This window comes from Impatiens glandulifera, chromosome 1 (genome assembly GCF_907164915.1).
Source record: "Impatiens glandulifera chromosome 1, dImpGla2.1, whole genome shotgun sequence".
NCBI lineage: Eukaryota > Viridiplantae > Streptophyta > Magnoliopsida > Ericales > Balsaminaceae > Impatiens > Impatiens glandulifera.
In genome coordinates this window covers 90,734,444-90,757,771 of record NC_061862.1, presented here as the reverse complement: position 1 = coordinate 90,757,771, position 23,328 = coordinate 90,734,444, and the positions used below count along the sequence as shown (strand labels likewise).

Sequence of the window (23,328 nt, the reverse complement as noted above, 5' to 3'; positions counted from 1 at the left end):
TCATTACTTTTTCTTTTTCAATGAAAAACCTTTTTATCTTTAATACACAATGTCTCTAATTATCTTTTACTTTTAATCTCTTCATCTTCCTCTCTTCTTCCTCTCTTCTTACTCAATCGTCATTACCATTTCTCTCTCTAAAATTTATTTTAATTTTAGTTACATCTTCTTTATTCTACAACATGATCCATGATTCTCTCTTGAATCTTGAAGGTGTTTTCAGTTTGAAGGTAAGTTGAACTCTTTGCTAATATTATTTTACTGTTTTTTACTAATCATATAAACAAAATGGCATCACGTCTTTTTTGTAGGGTGTTTTCTATATTTGTCTTTGTCTTTCACAATCTTTGTTACATCTTCTCTCGACTTAACGACGATATTTTCGATTCCAGGTGAGTTTAGTTATTTTATTTTCATTATAAACAATTAGTTTAGATCGCTATTATTTAATTTGTAATATTTGTGTCTGATAATTTTCTTTTGCTATTATATTCATGTATAATATAATACTTATTAGTTTATTTTAATAGTTTGAGAAAAGAGTATGTTAATAATCTATATTTTTAAAAGAAGATAAAATTATTTTATTTAGTATAGTTTGAAAAGTATGATACTTCATTAGTTTATTTACACTTTTATTGTTCTTCAAATAAAAAATGGTATATGTTATTTTCTTTTAAAAAAATTAGTAATTTATTGTTTTTTAAATAAGCTGAAATGTTTTATTTAGTATAGTTTGAGAAATGTGAGTTTATTTAAATTTTTATGTTTCTTCAATTTAATGTTTTTTAAATAAGGTGAAATGATTTTATTTAGTATAATTTGAGAAGTATATGATACTTCATTTAATGTTAGTTTTATTAATGATAATTATTAAATATTGATAATAGGTATTCAATGACAACAAATATTGAGAATTTATCGAGCAACATGTCACGGCCCATTAGAGTCACGACCCAATCCCGGGGGATGTCGAGGCTCATTAAGTCTTGGCCTGATAGTGCGCTAATCTTCTTAGCCAAGGAGATGCCCAGTTACCTACGTGGCCCAGCGAATCTTCTAATCAAAGAAGAGATTGAAAGATAATCTAATTAAGGAAGGGATTGGAAGATATATTCTAATCAAGGAAAGGATTATAATATATATATTCTAATTAAGGAAGAGATTACAAAGGATATTTCAAATTAGGTAGGGATATTCTTGCTATGGAAGGAATATCCTAAATTAGTGTAATTAAATTGTAATTAGACGTAATTCCTAATTTAATACGTGTAAGTCCTATAAATACCCTGAAGGTATTCCATTGTAATTATCAAGCATTCTTTCAATATAATCTTATTCTCAAGTGTTTTCTCTCTCTAAGTCCTTTCTTGCGTTTGAGTTCTTTTGCATTGTGTTTAGAAAGGCTTTCTAAGCTAGAATCAGGGTCGATTTAGCTTAGTGCCGCACGGGTCGAATTTTAGCCCGTGACAAGTGGTATCAGAGCAAGCTTGTATTTCCGCATTCAAGCTGCAAGAAATGGATTCACGAACTAACTTCACTAAGGTTCCGACCGGCCAACATAAGGACAAGGGATCCAAGAGGGATAAATCCGTCGAGAGAGGTGCTGCCATGGAAGCGCGGGTGACCCGGCTTGAAGAAGGCATGAACGATCACCAAGAAGCTCTCGAAGTGTTTAGTGCGGTGGCCGAGAAGGTGACGATGTTGGACGAGGGTGCTGAAAAGTTGGAGAATGAGTTAATGGGGATCATTAACGGTTCGAATCGTAGCATTCGTGACGAAGTGCTAGGATTGGTTCGATGGGAGGTTAATGACATCTTCCAGAAGGTGCTTGATCCAATCCTGGGAGAAGTCCATGCAATGGTTGAGACTCTCAAGAGGGAGATCTTGGAGAGGCTAGAATCGATGGAAAGACGGATTGTGAGGAATGGGGGGGAACATAGAGGTGCGGCACCTCAACGGATGGATGTTCCTAAGCCAACTCCATTCAAAGGCTCGAGGAGTGCAAGGGAAGTGGAGGACTTTCTTTGGAACATAGAGAGGTACTTTCGGGCATCAAGCATACTTGATGATCGTGACAAGTTGGAGACGGCACCTTTCTTCCTACAAGAGATGGCTTTGCTGTGGTTGAGGAGGCGAGAAGGAGATATTAAACGAGGGACCTTGAGGATGGAAACGTGGGAAGACTTCAAGACCGAGTTCAAACGCCAATTCTTCCCAGAGAATGCTGAGTACGAGGCAAGGAAAAGGTTGAGTCAACTTGTGCACAAAGGGACCATCAAGGAGTATGTGAAGGAATTCCAGGAGTTGATGCTCGAGTTACCCAGTCTAACGGAACAGGAGGCATTGTTCACGTTTGTTAACGGCCTCAAGACTTGGGCACAGTTGGAGCTGCAAAGGGCCAAAGTGCGGGACGTTTCCGAGGCAATAGCGGTTGCAGAAAGACTGATAGAGCTCAAAGTGTCTATGGATAGGCTGAAGTTCATCAGGGATGATGAGGAAAAAGGTGGGGAGACCGCCCACAAGACCAGGAGAAAGGTGGGGGAGACCGTCCACCTAAGAAGGGGCATGCACATAAAAACTCAGGGAGGGAAGCTGAGAGTCGGAGAAGCCAATAACCTGTTATATTTGTGGTGCTCATAATCACATAAAGTTTATGTGCCCGTTTAAGGGGGAAAATGTTGCAGCAGTTAAAGGAACTGAGTCCTCTGATGAGGAAGAAGAGACTCAATAGGATCCTTAAGACTACTCAATGCCATGAAGACTAGTGTTGCGAAGCCGGACAAGGGAACAAGGAGGGGCTCTTTGTTTGTGGAAGCTTGGATCAGGGGAAAGCGCATCAAGGCACTAGTAGACACAGGGGCTACGCACAACTTAATGCGAGAAGGAGTAGCCAAGGCGTTGGGTCTGCGAATCAGCCCAACAAGAGAGACGGTGAAGTCCTTCGATGTAGCCATGTCGGTAAATGGGGAGGCTAGGAGAGTGCACACCAGGATCGGAGGTTGGAATGGGACAGTCTCATTTACCTTGGTCCCAATGGAAGACTACGGCGTAGTGGGGACTCGAATGGTGCGATCAGGTACGCGCTTGCATAATGCCTTATTCCGATTCCATAATCATTTTGGATCACGGGAAGATGGATGATGGGGACGAGTCCAAGGGAAAAGAAGAAGTACCCGAGGAAGTCCAGATAGCGTGTGTCGAAGCCTTCGAGGGGCTCAAGGCCAAAGACAACACACAACCATCAGATCCACAAAATTTGGCCACAGACAACGTGGGCCAAAGTCAGTCTGCCTTCACTCGCACCAAGTCCGTGGGAAAGGAAGCATGTCATGCTCAGGCATATTCAGAGGGAGACACCGAGAATATGAAGAGAGGGGCAGATCTGAGAGGGTGTGCAGTTACGAAAGGGGACGATGGAAAGGGGGAAGTTGCCCCCGCAATTATTGAAGTCTATGCGGTTTGTGCTCAAGGGGCTTGTGCGCAGATTCAAAGGACTATGTTCAATCGAGAGACGTGTGGGAAACGTCTTATATCGGTTAAGGCTGGCGACCATAAGTGCACCCAATGCCGTGACGTGCAAAGGGGGAGGAAGAGCGCTCAGGGGACGCCAGAAAGAAGATCACCATACACCGGTCTAGGGTCGTGCCGAGGACGACCACAACTTAGGTGGGGGAGTATGTCACGTCCCATTTTTATGGGGTGAAAACATCGAGCCACGAGGTGTACTTCCATGATATTCCAGAATGCAAGTCTATGTAATCTGTGCTCAAGGGGCTTGTGCACAGATACGAGGGAGCGTGTGGGGAATGTTTCAAGGAAGAGGTTGAAGAGTATCATGCCAAGGTCGAACCGAGGACGGCCACGACTAAGATGGGGGAGTATGTCACGGCCCATTAGAGTCACGACCCAATCCCGGGGGATGTCGAGGCTCATTAAAGTCTTGGCCTGATAGTGCGTTAATCTTCTTAGCCAAGGAGAGGCCCAGTTATCTACGTGGGCCCAGCGAATCTTCTAATCAAGGAAGAGATTGAAAGATAATCTAATTAAGGAAGAGATTGGAAGATATATTCTAATCAAGGAAAGGATTATAATATATTCTAATTAAGGAAAAGATTACAAGGGATATTCTAAATTAGGTAGGGATATTCTTGCTATGGAAGGAATATCCTAAATTAGTGTAATTAAATAGACGTAATTCCTAATTTAATACGTGAAGTCCTATAAATACCCTGAAGGTATTCCATTGTAATTATCAAGCATTCTTTCAATATCTTATTCTCAAGTGTTTTCTCTCTCTAAGTCCTTTCTTGCGTTTGAGTTCTTCTTGCATTGTGTTTAGATAGGCTTTCTAAGCTAGAATCAGGGTCGATTTAGCTTAGTGCCGCAAGGGTCGAATTTTAGCCCGTGACAAACAGTACCTCTAATTCAACAGATTATATAGAGCTCGATAATTCAAATACAACACCTGAAACAATTCCCGAAAGTACGGTAAATGTTTCCAATTGTTTAGAAAAGAGAAGAAGTGTTGTTTGAAATCATTTTGAGATTGTAGACATCAATGGAGTTAAAAAGACAAAATGCAAATATTGTAGTAAGTTGTTAGGAGGTGAATCAAAAAATGGAACTCGTCACCTACATGACCACTTTAATCGTTGTCTACAAGGACCTAAACGTTTGGGTTTAAGACAACAAGTTTTGACAAATACTTTGTCAAAAGATGGTAAACAATGTATTGGAAACTACACATTGATCAAGATGGTGCTAGAAGAGAATAGCAAACATGATTATCATGCATGAATATCCTCTTGCCATGGTAGATCATTTTGGATTTAGAAAATTATTGGGTCTTCTACAACCATGTTTAAGGTTCCAACGAGAAATACATTAAGAAGTGACATATTGAAAATTTGTGAATATGAAAAGACCAAAATAATGTCTATGATTTATAACAATGCTAGTAGAGTTTCCATAACATCTGATATGTGGACAGCTAGCAACCCAAAAAAAGGATACATGGTTGTTACAGCACACTTCATTGACCATACCTGGACATTGCAAAATCGAATATTGAGGTAATATACAGTTTTTATTTATAATTATTATTATTTATTTGGGCAGTTCTAATTTATCTCATTTAAGCCTACTTTATCTTATTTGTAGGTTCATTTATGTGCCATGTCCACATACTTAAGAAAATCTTTCTCATGTTTTGTTAACTTGTCTGATGGATTGGAATATTGACACAAAGTTATCCACTATAACTTTGGATAATTGTTCAACAAATGACGCTTTAATGAAAGACATAATAGAGAAGCTACAGAGAAACAAGTTAATATTGTCAGGTACACTCCTTCATATGCGTTGTTGTGCTCACATATTAAACTTAATTGTGAAAGATGGACTTGATATAATTAAAGATGGAATTGAAAAGATACGTGATAGTGTATTTTATTGGACTGCAACTCCAAAAAGAGAAGAAAAATTTGAGGAAATTGCTAAACAATGTCGTATAGATTATGCTAAAAAGTTGGTTCTTGATTGTCCTACTAGATGAAAACCTTTTTAATGCTTGAGACAGCCTAGTATACAAGTGTTTGTTGTTAGAGTTGAGCAAAGAAGTTGCAATATAAAAGTATACCAACTAGTGAAGAATGAGAATTTGCCGACGAAATTTGTAAGAACTTGAAGTCATTTTATAACGTGACTCAATTATTCTCTGGCACAAAATATCCAACAGCTAACATATTTTCCAAAAATATGTGATATATATGAAATTGTCTTCATGGATCAATTCTTCTAATTGGGTTATTAGTCAAATGGCTGCTAATATGAATGTGAAATTCAAAAAGTATTGGGATGATATACATGGATTAATGGGAGTGGCAATTGTTTTAGACCCAAGATATAAATTGGATTTATTAGAGTTCTACTTTCCCAAGATATATGAAGATTCTTTTGTCAAAGATTGAAGAAGTTCGTCAATTGTTATAACTTGTTAAAGAATATCATCACAAGACTGATTTTGATAAACGACATGGTGAGGGCAGTTCTTGTTTGAATTCATCAAATTCTGACAATGACAACACTTTTAAGTGATCTCCAAAAGTTTATGAAAAGGAAGAGATCAAAGATTGTACATGTGAATAGTGAGTTGGATGCTTATTTGGAAGAAGATACTATAGATTGTGGTGAAGATTTTGATATATTGATATGGTGGAAGATGAATGCTTGCAAGTATCCACTTCTTCAAATTATTGCTAAAGATATTTTAGTAATTCCAGTATCCACTGGCGTCTGAATCTGCTTTTAGTGCTTCTGGAAGGGTGTTAAGTTCTCACAGGAGTAGATTAACTCCAATATACTTGAAGCTCTAATGTGTACTCGCAATTGGTTATGCGAGTTTGAAAATATAGGTAATTTGAATATTTTATTGATTTGTTTTTAAACTCTTTATCCATATAATTTAATATATTATTCTTCATTTTTTTAGATGTTGATGATGATGTTAAAGTGGAGGATGAAGAAAGAGGTTATGAATTTTTATGATGAAAATGAGAAGAAGAAGGTTAGATTTTTTTTTATTAAATATGTAATATATATAATAATACTTCATTTTATTTATTAATATATTTTTTTATTAATACAGAATGTGATCCTCACCATTGAAGAATGAAGATGAAGAATGGAGATTTAGTCCAATTAGAGTTTTTGTTATATTTTGAAACATTATTATTATTGGAAGTTTTTTGTTTTGGTATTTAATACTTTAAAATTATTATTATTGAATGTTATTTTTGTTTGGTATTTAATTTTGATAATTTATAACTCTAAATATATGAATTATTTTATTTTATTTTATATTTTAAATTTAAATTGTTATTCGGTTTCGGTGCACCGCGGGGAAACCCCGTACCCGATCGGGCGGGGATGGTTTATATTTAAAAACCAAGTTGGAAATCGGGGCGGGGATCGAGGCGGGGTGGGTAAATTCGGGCGGGGATGGTATTGTCATTCACCAAACCGAACTGCCCCATTGCCATCCCTAGTCCTGTGGCTAGACAACGAAAAGCACAGACGGGTTCATTCACGGGCGTCCTCGAAGACTAAACTCGCGTTTCGCGTGGAGGAATCCGGATACAGCGTGCAAGAAAGAAAGAACTCACATCGGCAAAGAAAATCGCAAAGAAGCAGGGAGAATCCGGCGAAACCGTCTGCATTGTTCAATAGTTGATCTCGTTTCGTTTTCCTTCGCTATCAGGTAATGTTCCTCTCTAATGTGATACTTGTTTGATGATTGAAATCTGCTTCAGGTCAGTAAACAATTGACTTGGTTGTTTGTGTATATTAGTTAGTTGAATGGCTGCTTGTCTTGTAGGAGAAACTAGTTGAAAGGCAGATTCAGGAGAAAGAAAGGGAGATACATGCAATCCAGTTAGACCATGAAGCAGTTAGACTTCTCTACTTCTGTCTGTTGGTACATTCTTTAAGAATTTCTAATTCAGATTATAATCTAAATCATTATCAGATTATAGTACTGAAGTTATTTGTTTCACAATTGTCGCTTGGAAATTTATCTTCCTTTATTGTGTTAGAATGAAAATTCCTTATGAAACTATATTACAATTCACAAGTGGCTTTGTGTGTACTGCCTTAGCCTTTTTTTCTACGATAACTTATCAAATGAATATTTCATATCTAAATGTTATTGTCAACTAACTAAGATCTCGGTGGCAGGAATCTATATTATCAGCTGTCTAAGAGCTGGTTGAGAGCTTTTGGATTCCTATGCCCTCAATCTAGGTTGAGCTCTACGATGTCTTTTCATGGATTATATTTGTTTCGAATTCTTAGTTGATGTTTCCAGCCACCATAGTTGGCCTATATGTTGACATGATTTGTTATTTTACCCCATCTTACCTTCTCAATATGCCTTCATTGTTGTAGTCATCTCCTTCTATTTGTGGGTCTTGTTTATGGTAAATTCAGGTTCACATATGTTGGCTGATGCTTCATTGACTAATCGTTATTATCGAATCAGGTCCAATGAAAATCCAAAGGTATCCTTTATGGTTTTCCATTTTAAATAATATTGTACATGTTGAATTGCTTTATTTTACTCCAAACGGACCAAACCTATTTATCAATTTTTATTTGCCTGGACATTGAAGATTGGGCAACAGAGTGCAGATTTTTCGTGGTTTGGTGTTCCATTTTGGGCTCATATTTAATTAGAGTTTATATATTGTAATTGGGCTTTAAGCCTTTATTGGGCTTAGGAGTAGTAGTTTAGTCTTTTGGCTTTTGATGTACTCCTATAAATAGAGACATTGTAACCTAGGGTTACTTGGACCATTATTCCATGGAATATCAATAGAATGGACGACTCCCCGAGGATGTAGGCATTGTTGGCCGAACCTCGTTATATCTTGTGTTCTTTATTATTCTTTACCACATTATCTTTATATCTTCTTTTATCGTGTTTTAGATTAGATCGTTTCTCAACAAGTGGTATCAGAGCATGTTTTGAGAATGTTTAACCTAATCTATTTGTGAAGATATGATAGAAACCCTAACCACCATTGAAGAAGTTGTTGGATATTTGTGCTTTGGTTGAAGATGGCTATTGGAGAAACGACATTGGTTGTAGAAGAATTAGCCGCTGTGAAGATTTGAGTCGAAATCTTCAATTGCTAAGGAGTCAACGGTCGTTAAAATATTCTTAGTTCTGGGTGACGAGGTTTGAGAAGAAGAGAGAAGAAGACAATGGTCTTTTATTCTTCTCGAAGGCGCCAATGGGTGCAGGTTCTGAAAAGTCGTCGTGTAGCAGCGACCCAGAATGAAGAAGATGAGGTATATTCTTTTGACTTATTTTAATGGGACATATGGTCTATTAAAATATAAAAAAGGAAAATATATATCTCAATATATATTCCATATATATCTCCATATTATTCCATATATCTCTATATATATTCCATATAAATAGATATTATATTATGATATAATATATTATAGAGAGAGCCAAGAATCTTTGAAGCGTCAACAACTTAGATTTTTCTTCAAACTCGTTTGATTTCACAATAGGTTTAAGACCTATTTGATTCCAATTTTCACAAGTAAAGCCTTGTTTGATTTTAATCAAACTCTCAAAGCTTTGTGTGCTTTGATCTTGGATTTGTATTGAGGCTTGTTTGACTTGAATTTCTCAAATATGGATTGTGTTTATCTTCTAAGAGATTTGAAAATTGGAGTTGAAAAGAAGGTGGAGTGCTTATTCGATGTTGCAGATTGTGGAAGACAGTTGTGCAACATGTAAAAGGGTTTTCTGATTAAAGCAGGTGGCTTTAATGTTTGTTTGCAAGAGTGTATTTTTGATATGTGTGTTTAAGGGCCGGATTTGATTTGCATCAAACCTTATGAGTAGGTTTTGATTGGCAATCCCGGTAAGTGTTGCAAAGTTGTCAAGTGGGTGTTGATGCCTCAAGGGTTCTACCAAGATTGATAATTTCTAAGGTATGAGTTGAGGGTGCACTAATCATATATATGGTTTGTTAGATTTTTTCTATACAGGATTTTGCTAGAAGAATGTGGAGAACAAACGATACATCTTCATGCTTATTAAAATTAGTTGGAGGTTTTATAATAACCGATTGTTGTCTTGGCATACATGGGTGACATTATTTCACTATGCCGAGGGCTTTGACTTGAAGAAATTCTCGGCTGAAATAAGTTTGGAGAGATTTTTCTTTGGAAACCGGTTATTGAAGAAGTCAAATTAAAGAAGGGGTAGAGAGAAAATCTAGTAGTAGATTTTCGCCTACAGCCGCACAGGGTTCATCAAACTGACGATGAGAGATTCAAACAGAGTCCGATTGCGCTGAGATTTTGTCGAGAGGGTTGGTAACTCATTCCTCTACATTTTCAACGGTCGATTCAAGGTTTGGACGTCTCGAAGTTTGTTTTTCTGTGGCTTAAAGTGTCTGCCTAATTTTAATTTTATTTGACTTATTTGGGACCAAAAAGTTTGTATCTTTTTGGTTATGACCTTATCTTATTGGAAGAGCTAATCAAGATGAAGACTGTGGTGAGATTATGTGTTTTTACACTTGACAAAAACATGATCGAGTATGGAAAGTTGTTATTTATATGGTGTTTACCGATGATAACATTGTCGACATGTTGACAGGGAAATCTTTTAGGCCAAATTGCAAGATTACATTGAGTTGGCGGGTGATTAAGGATTGAAACAATTACAGTTAACACATATTATCAATGAAAGACCAGGAAGAGGAAGACTAATAAAAGACACTTATAAGTTGAGGTGGAGACATCTTGAAAGCAACTCTCAAACGACCGAGAAGAAATCATTGCATTATCTTCTAATTTGAGAAGATAAATAAAAACCTTGAGTGGATTCCTAGTCATGAAAAAGGGGCTAGATGGGAGACTCGGTTAATTCGAAGGTGATGATTTTGTTACTTCTTTTGTTCTATCTTAATTGTCTATACATTGTGGATCATATATTAGATGAATGTGATGATTGAGACCTTGAATAGAGATTCCTAGTCATGAAAAAGGGCTAGATGAAAGGTTCGATCAATTCAAATGGAAGGATATTCGATTTCTTTCAGAGAAACTATAGATGATCATTTGAAGCATTGGTGAAGATAATTGAAGAGAGAATGTGAATCTTGAAATAATATTCTTGGATTGCTAGGCATTTTTTGGATTCAAGAAACTAGCAGATTGCAAGCTAATTTGGTAAGGAGAAGTATGAGGTTCAAGTTGATTGAGTATGCAACGTTTAAGGCAAGATGGGTGACAAATACTTTGTCAGATCTTGAGCTAGAGAAAAGAGATGTCGTGATAGCCTAATTTATTCGTTATGAAGTAGACAATAAAGGTTCGTCTTGGGTCTTCTCGTTTTTGATCGATATCTGATTTTGAAAAGTAGACGATGAAAGTTCGTCTTGGGTCTATTCGGTATTTTGGTTTCAGTCGATTGTTGGACTTAAAAAATAAGACACTCAGTTTGTGGCAAACAAAGGTAAAGATTAGTTTGACATAATAAAGAATTGTTAATTCTAGTTTCCGCATATGTCAATAGGTATGAACAAAGATTGGAAAGAGTTGTTGAATGTCTCTAGTCGCTGAAGTAGCGTAGTTGCCAAATTTACTTGGTGTTATAAACTCTATGATTTTATCTTCTAAGGGCTTTTGAACAGAAGTGGAGGTATAATGATTTATCTCGTGAATGGCTCGAATAGTGAAGATTGATGTGTGGCATAACTTTTTGATGGCGCGATATACGTAATGGTGGAGATTGTTATTCTTCTAAGGGCTCTTGAGTGGAGTGGAGGTGAAGATTGATGGGTACGGCTCGTGTATTTCCTAAGGGACGTGAAATTCGTCAAGGTGGAGATTTGTTTATTCATCACATCTCAATAAGCACGGTATTCGCCCAAGGTGGAGATTGTTGGGTTTTGGGCTCATATTTTTAGAGTTTATATATTGTAATTGGGCTTTAAGCCTTTATTGGGCTTAGGAGTAGTAGTTTAGTCTTTTGGCTTTTGATGTACTCCTATAAATAGAGACATTGTAACCTAGGGTTACTTGGACCATTATTCCATGGAATATCATAGAATGGACGACTCCCCGAGGATGTAGGCATTGTTGGCCGAACCTCGTTATATCTTGTGTTCTTTATTATTCTTTACCACATTATCTTTCTATCTTCTTTTATCGTGTGTTAGATTAGATCGTTTCTCAACACCATGGACCTGCAAGAAAGAAGAACACATTACCAGTCCTTTTGCAGTAATAATGTTAAAATCTCAGTGAGTATTCAACATTAGTATGGAAGAATCTATCTCCTTCATTGACATTTGATAGTATTTTAGACCAAAGAAAAGACTGCATCAGTCTAAGGCTAACAATATTTATTTTGGATCTGAAAATGGTTACAGCAGCCCTGACTGTCAAATTAGTTCAGGATGGGTTTTAAAAAAAGCCGAATGATGGAGGCTCACGTTGTTACTACAGAAGCTGATGTGAAAGAAGACATTCGATTGTAGGATCTGCTGTGGAAGTTCTTTCACAGGACAGTGGTATAAGAGGTTGTTGGTTCAAGTCTGTCGTTATCAAGAAGCACAAGAACAAGGCTAAAGTGCGTTACATAGATATTATGGATGCTGAAGATGAATCAAAACTTTTGGAGGTGCGTACAATTACCAAATTTTATTTTACTGCTAAGGTGTCCTGGTCCTTGTTTGATGTAGGTTATTGAATATCAAGTTCAGTTAAAAGACATTATGGGATATATATAACCCTTTTAAAAATATAAGGGTATTTTGGTTGATGATTAATTGATGCAATTGATAGGTATATGTTGATTGGATAGTGACTTATTTGAAAATAATCTCAAATAACCACATCAAACAAGACCCCAAATAACTTTTTATCACATCATCAATGACTATCAATCTAATCATCAACCAAATTACCCTTTATATTTTACAACATTTTTAATATTAAATAGAATTTATAGTTTAGTGATTTACCAAAATAATAAAATATTTTGAAAAAAAATCCACATCAAACAATCTCTTGGAATCATATATATGCATACTTTCAGGCATGTGGATAGTTTTAAACATATATATGCTATCATAAGCATCCGGTGACTTTTTGATTTATCTAACTGTTAATAAAAATAGTTGTCCATATTTTATTATATGTGTTATCTCAAAAGTTATGATGTTGAAATGCATCTTGTATTAACTTGTTATACAGTGGATGTTTTACTTAAATCATATGATATTGTTTTACTTAATGACATTTTCAGGAGAAGAAAGGCTATTTCTTGTTGCTCTGAGTGTTGTGCATGAAATTGGAGCCCTTGTGGCTGCAGCTTAGTAATTGTATAAGCACTATCCTTAGTAATTGTATAAGCACTATCAAAGCTATGTAAGATTCCTTCCTTGGTTACATTGACACTGTTACACTCTTATGTATTTTATGATAAAGTCTTAACAGATGATTGTGGATGATTATTTAGTTTTTGTATTGAAGTAATTTATTTTTATTTTTTTTAAAAAAGGTCTACCAATCGCCAAACTTAATAAGAATCACCAATGGTCACTAACCAATCGCCACAGCCTTCGCCTAGTAGTAGCGATTGGTTATTTAACCAATCGCCATCTCTCTATAGCGATTGGTCATCCACCAATCGCCGTTGCCAATCATGGCAATGGCTAGAAGACTTTTACCGATTGAGAGCGATTGGTATATGACCAATCGCTATAGACCTATAACGACCGATTTGAAGGATAACAGCGATTGGTTTACCAATCGCTATAAAGTGTTTTTTTACTAGCGATATATATATAATATATATATATATATATATATATTAATTATATATATATTTCATGAAGATTGATATATGTTTAGATTATATTAGATTATATGATGTTATCATGAAGATTTATGCAAAGACATATTTGAATTATCTCATAAGATCCCTAGATTTAGGGATATTTAGAATCTTTTCAAGTGATGTTTTCGGATTATATATATATATATATATATATATTTATTGGTTTTCATAATTTCAAACCATAATATTATTGATTTTGTTAATATTTGAAATTTGGTCAAATAAATCTTAAAGATTTATTTTTTTAATTTGATTATATGAGACATTACAAATTTCAAATTCATATTTGGCCTACGGTATAATTTTATTTTTTATAACAAAATAAATTATATGTTTATTTGATAAATTATATATTATTTATTTGAGTTATATACAATAATATGAAATTTAAATTTAAATAATGATATTGTTCATTATTTGATTGTATTGATTGATACAAATAATCACTAAAGTGACAATGTTTGTTGAAATTAATTCAATACAATTTTGAATGGTAGTATTGTGTAATTCATGTATTATATTATTTGGCCTAAAGGCTGATAATTAATTGATAGAATTGTATCTTGTGATGGTAAATATGTAATAATTATAAAAGTTTTATTTATGTGAATAATTAATATCCAAATATAGATGATTATTTCATGTCTTATTATTAATGTTTGATCATTATACCAAAATACTATTAGTAGGATAAATCATTATTTGAATTTAGTTGTTACTTAAGTTTATAAATGTGAGCAACTATTTTATTGAATATTCTAAGTGATAAGGGCTATAATTTTTTATTCAAGTTAAAGATAGTTTTTTTTAGACGAGACTACAATATTATTTTTGAGGATATTGAGTTTGAGGGAGAAATAATTTTGTCTTTAAAAATGATTTAGATCAATAATTCCTATTGTGGAATATTTGATTTATATCTCAAGTGTTTTTGACATTGATAAGGATTTTATTGATATTATGATAATGTTAAAAAATCAAGAGTAACAAGACAATATTGATCAAATTCATTAAGTACAAACTCAACAACTTCAAAATCAAGTGTTTTTTGACTATCCAGTTTAATTAAACTACTCTTTAAGGACAATTTATGGTACTCGTTGCATATTTTGATATAGAGCTTCACCATAATAAATGTTAAGGGGTTTTTTCAATGGAGACATTGAAAAACAATTTGGTGCAATGAGAAAACTTTGTGTCGAGAGACCAAATTAAAATGATTTGAAAATTAAAAAATTCATCTATAGACTCAAAGAAGCGTCTCGTTAGTGATACCATAAATTTCACAAAATAAAATTCTCTCTTTTGGTTTTGAGGTGAATTATTTTGATTATTTGTGTATCACAAGTTCAGTGGGAGTAACGTCTATGTATGGTTTTATATATGTGTGACATTTTGTTTGTCACAAATTTTGCTTGACATTATGTATCCAATACTTACGAGATATTTGAAAAGAACTAAGAATTAAATGCTCACATATAAAAAATCGGAAAATCTTGAGATCATTGAGTATTCTGACTTCGATCTTATGGGATGCCAAAATAGTATGAAATCCACTTCGGGTTATATTTTTCGCTAGATGGTTTTGTCATTTCTTGAAGAAGTGTCAAACAAACACTTATGACGTCATCCACTATTGTAGCGGAATTTGTGACATGTTATTAGGCATCAAATTAAGTAATATTAATATCAAGTTTCTTGTTATGAAAGAAATTATACAAAGTGGATAGATTTCTATAAATTATTTATGTACAAACTTTGTGGTTATAAACTCCTTGACAATAAGTTTATCGCCTAATGTCTTTCATGAAAATATTGCTCATATGAGTATCGTAGAGATCGAAGATCTAATTTCAGTGGGAGTTTGTAGTTTGTTTGTCTTTCAGTTTAGTTATTTTATAATATTTATGAAGTTTCTATTCTGATCAGAAATTAAGTATTATTCAGTTCATTATACTTTATTTAATTATGTTTAAAGTAAGATTTCACTAAAGTCAAGTAGGACCAGTTAAAAAATTGACATGAAAAGATCACCTTGCATGATATTTTTATTCCTTACATTCATGATATGATTTGTCAATTAATTGTATTAATTTATGTGATCATTGTTGGGTCTAGTTGTGCTTAAATACAACGACGAGCTCTTTGGTCTTATATTGATATAATTAATTGATAAAATTGTTTATACAACATATGATTGAGATGACATAAAACTTCAGGCGCATTATGGTTGATACATTTATTTTTGTACATACGTGACCTAGTGGGAGATTCATGGAATTTTTAGGGTCACTAGTATAATAAATAATTGTGTAAATGTCATATTTAATATAAGCCAAAATAATGTGATCTAATGTGAATAAGTTTATGGTTTATGGGTGTATTTGTCATGAATATAAAATGAAGATATCTAAGTGACATTTCTAATTTTATGAAGGGGCTAAATTAGAAATAACCTAATTATAATAACTAACTTAATGTTAGTTATATGTAACGGTAATGGTTCCATTTGAAGTACGGCCAATTCTTCATTGCGTCCCATCAACAAAGAGACCTATTGACGTACTCGTCAAATGAAATAACCATTTCATATAAGGAAAGTTCAAGGAAAGAGATTAAAGAATCAATCAATACATCATGATTCATCAAATTAATGTACGCTTCCTCCAGATTTTAATTTCTCACACATTAAATTAAGATTTAATTAAGATAATTCTAACCTAATCTAGTTTAAAATTGGAATTAAAAGATTATGGTGGTGATATGATGTAACAGTTTAAACTAGAAATTAAATCATGATTAAAAAAAGTTTAAAAAATTATAATCAGACTGACTTTGGATCAGGTTGGGTCAATTTTATTGATAAATTTAAATTCGACCATACTAATTTATATTCGACATATTAAATTTGTAAAACAGTTAATATATAAAATAAAGTATAGAATATCACTATATCAATAATTTTAAATAAATTTTCATATTAAACAAAGTGTAAAATGATATATTTGTTTCATGACATTATAATATATATATATATATATATATATATATATATATATATATATAAATATAAAAAGTAATCACAGAGTAGCGTAATATTAGTAGCTAACAGCCAGAGGGTAACGAATAGAATAACCTAAAAGGTTGAGTAGATTGCTGACCAAGTATATATATTATTTTATTTTTTATCCCTTGTCTTAATATATTACCTTTTGTCTTTCTTGAATAAGACGCATTTAGTATATATATTTTTAATTATTGTTATTAAAAAATACTTAATCTTCTCTTTTTAATTTATTATTATAATTATTATTTTTTAAAATTATTATACATATCACGTATTTAATTTAAAATTTATTTTTAATATTAAAAATGAGTCAAATTAAATTAAATAATAGTTAATTGTGTTATATTTAATTAAAAATATTTACTTGGGTTAATTCACTATTTTATATTAATAAATTACACAATCTAATTAATAATTAAAGAGTACCAATAAAATAAATTTATCAAAAATATTGTCCAAGTGTATTATAATATCTACTTTTATAAAATCAAACAACATAATATAATCGACAAATGTTCTTAAATCATCAAGTTCACAAGTCTTCTATAGTCAATATTGACATAAAAAACTTCATATCTATTAGACAAATTAGAAACAATATAAATTTAAAATAAAAATAATATAATTTAATACTAAATTTATTATCTAAAAGATAATAATCAAGGCTTTTTTCTTGAGTCTTTGGTAACAAATTTCTTCACAATTTGTCAATAATAGATTGTTTATATGCTCTTGTGGGTGGGCAAACTTACGCTCGTACTTTTCAATAATAAGTTAAATTAAAATAATCATTGTAATTTATCGATTATATTATATTGTTTGATTTTGTAAAAGTGGATATTATGAAACACTTTATATAATTAAAATAATAAATTAACACAAGTAAATGTTTTTAATTAATATAACACAATTAATTATTATTTAATTTAATTTGACTCATTTTAATATTAAAAATAAATTTTAATTGTTTTAATAATAAAAGAGAATAAATTATTGAGGGAAAGAAATAATTAGATGCGTGGTATGTACAATAATTTAAAAAAAATATTTTATAATAATAAAAATTAAAAAAAGAAGTTATTAAATATTTTTTAATAATAATATTGAAAATATATATATATATATATATTATATATATATATCTATATATAATATTAAATGCGTCCTATTCAAGAGAAGAAATTGTAATTATTAAGAAATAGATAAAAAATAAAAAAATAAATTATATTTAATCATCAATTTACTCACCTTTCCAGTCATGTCGTTACCCTTTTACTACAAATATTTCGCTCCCCTATCCTTCCTATATACATATATATAGTATATGTTATATCGATTATATTCAATTAATACCCTACATCGACTTTATAACTGCACGGAGATTAAAAATTCTTCTAATTACGTCAATTTAATGATTGGATGGTTCGATCGATTTAAATATTTAGACTGTATATGAAACATCCATAATCCTAAATTCTAGACTAGGATAGAGATGGTTGAAACAGAAACATATTAATACAGAAAACAGTCACGTATGCGGAAGCTGAAGTGTGCATTATCATTACAAATCAAGTGATGCTACCAAAAAAATTCGTTCATTTACTACAAAATACGGTCGAACAGCTTTAGTCCATACAAAATACTCGATTGTTTTACAAAATGGAGTCATTCAGACTTAGTTTCACAAAATACTTAGTTGTTCAGCATTGGTCTCTCCTTCAATACTCATTTCGTGCACCTTGTTCCACTCCCAGCCTCCCTTCACCTAACATATATAAACTATGGCTGTGTATCTATACCACACAAGCATAGTGAGTCTAAAGACTCACCAAACATTTAAGTAATAAAAACAATGCTAGATGATTTTCATATAAGAAGTAATTCATGCATAAAAGGATTGTTTGTTGGTTATCAAAACATGCAGTTAAAACAACATTGGTGGTTCTTAGAGTAGGCTGAAAATAAGTCGAGTCGAGCTCGAAAAAATTCCAACTACTCGAACTCGAGCTCGACCGAGTACCAAAATTAAGGCTCAAGCTCGAACTCAAAACAATGCTTGAGCTCGACTCGAACTCGACTCGATTAGTTTGGATTTAACCGAGCTCAAGAGCTCGACTCAAGCTCGACTCGATTAATTCGATTTATAGCTCGAGCTCGAACTCGATTAGTTCGATTTCAGCCACACCACCATCTACGGATATGATTGATCTAAAAGCCATCCAAAATACAACTATGGATTTACAACTATGGATTTACAACTATGGATTTACCAAAATCATGTTGGTGTTCTAAAAATACTCCTCGCACGTCGTTGATGCAACTAATTTCATCATCTCTCTATTATTTCTCATATATAAACAATAACAGTGAACTTTAATCAATTAAAACACAAACCCGTTTAACCATGGGAAACTGCATTAACATTCATGCATCTACTTTCTCTCTAAAGAAAACGATCAAACACAAAAGCATATGATTTTCAAGAACAAGAACCCAATCTATCAAAGAAGAAGAAGATTTACGTAGAAGAACACATGGAATAGTTACTATACCCGATCTGCTTCAGCCGGAACAAGGGGTAGGATTCTGGAGACTGGGGAGAGAGAGAAAGAACTACTTGACGTCGATCCGCCGAATACAGAGGAGGACCCGATTCTAGAAAGAAACCCTAGCTTTCTTTGTTGTTGACGACTGAATACAATAGAGTGATGGACTAGATGGAGATTGGAGAGTGAATATAATTAAATTCATTTTTATTATAAAAATTAAATATGAAATATAAAATAAATTAAAAATTAAAAATATATTATAAACTCGAGTAGCTCGATGAGTACTCGAGTCGGGTATATAACTACTCGAACTCGACTCGATTATATAATGAGCCGAGCTCGAGCATGCTCGAGCTCGAGTTTGACTCGAGCCGAGCTTGACCGAGCTACTCACGGGAAATTCACGAGCAACTCGTCTCATTTTCAGCCCTATCTTAAAGTATATCATCATAGTGAAGGTACAGTTACATCTTGAACACATATTTTGAGCCTAATCCTTCAGAGCTAATCTTGAAGGTGAGGAATTCCAATATTTGGTTAGGTTTAGGAGTCTATCCCAAAAGCCTCAACCTATTTTAGACTAGTTATATTTCACAAACCAATATTTGGATTCAGACTACCACATCTCATCTTGGTTATCTATCCTCCCATATCATCCGTCAATTCATACATCAATATAGTTTTACCATGATTCCATAACTCTTACATTAAAGTTTCATAAAATCATATCATATTTGGAAGTATGGACATGCAAGAAAAAATAGATCATACATTAAAAACATGGGGATGCAAGGAAAAATAGATCATATTTTGGAAAACGGGAAAATGCAAAGAAATCATGCTTTCAAGACAGTATATTTTCAACTCAGTTTATCAATAAAATTATGGTCATGCAAAATAACTCATGTTTTAAAAAGTATGCATTTAGAGAAAGTACATGATCTATATAGCATTGTATGAATTTTTAAAGATGGTTTTATAAAAAACTTGTTAGTTTTAAAATGGCTCTAAGTTTATCTTTGCTATAACGATGTGTTCTTTAATGGCTTCTAGAGATTGGTTTTTGTTTCTTAGTGAGAGGGAAAATGGGCATTACTAATGGAATGAATATTGTCAAGATTATATTAGCCTCAGTCATGGGAGTCTGTTGGATGACAAGTGTCCTAATTTAAAGGACATGTGTCCTAATTAAATAGTTGGCTAAAATACTGGGTTAAAACAGTTGGCTAAAATAATTGGCTGAAATAGTGGGCTAAAACTGTGGCTAAATCGTTGGCTAAAATAGCGGACATGTTCAAAGGATCCTCGGTCGTGCCTCTCGGTCCTAACTCAAGAATATCGGTCTAACTTCTCAGTTATATTGAAATTCTAGGTCTAAGGTCTCGGTCTTGGGTCTTGGTCTTCCTCGTTCCTTGATTTCGGCCAGGACGAAGATATGCGATCATAAATAAATTTTAGGGCATTACAAAAATAAATAATTAATATATATATATATAATATATATATATAATATAATATAAATATATATATATTAAAATATGAATGCAAACCACTAGGAATTGATGACATTTCGATTTTGTTATATAACTAATTTGACTTAACATGCATTTAGGTTTTTAGAATATAGGGTGGATCTATAAAAAAAATCATTTAAGTACCATAACAAAAATTGTACAAATCCCTAATCACAATTCTACCAAAAAAATGCACAAAGCTGAGCTCAAAAACATATTTAGCCCACACAAAATCAATAAAACTAAATAAATCTAGCAATAGTACAAAATTCCCCAAACAAAAATGCATACAAATTATCTCAAATTACAAATTTTATAGAATTCAAATAAACGAACATGTTGAATACCATAAAGGGTTGATGATTACATGCAAGATATCATCTACAAAATTAATTAAGTAAATTCTCAATGTAACCCATGCCTATGTCAACCCCACCAACCCGTCTATTTACTTCATCACCCTTAATTCATACACAATTATTGTTGTTCATTTATTGCCACTCATGGCTCAAATCTTTTCAAATCTAGATCTTGACCTATTCTCACATTCATACCAATACATAGCCACATTTAACATTGATTAAAAAAAGAGTACCACAACCTTATAATTTGAATATCAATTATGTTATTTAGATTAATTTCTCATAGCTAAATTAATTAGAATATCTATTTGTAAAATTTCGGTCTAAGATTTGAACACAAAATCTAACCCAAGCATAAATTAAATTAAACATCCAAACCAATAGGCAACCACAAATTAATAACTATTTAAAATATGATATTTATTCCAATAATTATATAGTTATAATAAAAGATTATACGAAGATAAACAACTAAATATTAGAAACCCCTCAATCCAATTAAGAGTTATCGCCCATATAGTTGTCATCCTCATTCAATCATCAATCAGAGATCAGAGTTTTTATAATCTATTTTTATTTTTTTTATTATATATATTTTTTATGTTTAAATAATATTTTATAATAAATAATTATATATTTTTAATAATTAACATCTAGGTAACCATTTTTATTTTAAAGTTTGGATATATATATATATCTCAACCATTTAAAAATAATTATAGTAATATTATTTGTCTAGTGGATAATTTTTAAAACTTTTGATTTTTTCAGTTAAATATTATCCTTTTTTCCTTCAAGTTCATATAAAAAAAAATTTATTCATCGATCGTCCTCAAACCCACCTTAAATCTCACTTAAATATATCATATATCATTTAGGAAGCCTAAAAAATTACTCAAAGATTGCATTATTTATTCTAACCTTTGTAAAGGCTATACTTTGGCACGTTTTGATTTATGAGGTATAGAAGGAAAACTTGCAAGAATATTTAGGAAATTGTCCAAAAGTGAATATATCTTGATAATATTGTTCAAAATAGGCTTGCAATAATGAAATATGAGGAGAAATCCTCCAAGACATTTCATAATACTATTGTCTCTTGTCTCTTCAAGTGAGAATAAAATGTGAAGAATTGATGAAGATTGCTATCATGTGAAAGAAGTGAATGTCTTGTTGTTATTGTTTATATGAAAATAGTTTGTGTTTTTATTTTTATTTTACTAAATTTTGATTCTACAAACTCGTCGGTGTTATTTTTAATAAAACGTGTTTAAATATTTTCAGAAAAACAATTTGGATAAAAAAAAGAAAAGTAGTCTTTATGATAATGTTTTCTAATTCAAGCACTGGATCTTTGGACCACTCAATAATTGCATTTTTTAATGGTAATCTATAAAGATAACGACATTAGAGATTAGTCTTATTTAAAGAACACGATCAACATCTTCAACCTATTCATTTGAGCAAGTTGTGAAACCTACTTCAAACATTGATCTTTCCATGAACATGGAAGAAGTCTCTTCTTCCTTGCAAACTTTCCTGCTAAAAGGTAATCCTCTTTCTATGCTATAGCTAGCTATATAAAAATATGAATATGCATTTAATTAATCACTCCCAGGTTAGAAGGTAAGGTAGCGATTATTACCGGCGGAGCTAGTGGCATAAGAGCCACCGCAAAGATATTCGCACGATATGGTGCGAAAGTTGTAGTTGCCGATGTCCAAGACCATCTCGGCCATTCCTTAGTGGAGTCATCGAATCAACCATCTGGTTCATACACTGCGACGTGACTAAAGACGACGAAGTTAAGAACCTAGTTGACACGGTTGTCTCCGAGCATGGAAAGCTCGACATAATGTTTAGCAATGCAGGCATACTAGACAACTTTAGCCCTAGCATCCTAACCGTTGATGCTGAGGACTTAAAGAATGTATTTGGGTGAACGTGTTTGGAGCATTCTTTTGTGCAAAACATGCAGCCCGGGTCATGATTCCCGCTAGAAGGGGAAGCATCATTTTCACCTCAAGCTCCGTATCGGAGGTAGCCGGTGTATCGCCTCACATATATACCTCAACAAAACATGCATTAGTGGGGCTGACGAAGAACTTATGTGTGGAGTTGGGTCAATATGGGATTAGGGTTAATTGCGTATCGCCTCATGCTATCCAAACTCCGATCTATGAGGCAATTCCTCTCGATGATGAAACGACGAACCGTCTGGTGGCGGAGACGTCGGTTTTGAAAGGGTAACGCTTGAGACGGATGATGTAGGGGAGATAGTAGTTTTCTTAGGAAGCGACGAGTCAAAGTATGTCAGCGGGGTGAACCTTTTGATAGATGGAGGATATAGTACCACAAATCCATCACTTGGGGTTGCTTTGGCCAATGCACTTAC

At 32.9% G+C, this 23,328-nt stretch overlaps 1 pseudogene; it reads left to right on the top strand.

Annotated features, from left to right (window-relative positions):
- The first annotated feature begins 22,424 nt into the window (after positions 1–22,424).
- On the top strand, positions 22,425–23,326 carry LOC124935874 (annotated as a pseudogene).
- The last annotated feature ends 2 nt before the right edge of the window (positions 23,327–23,328 follow it).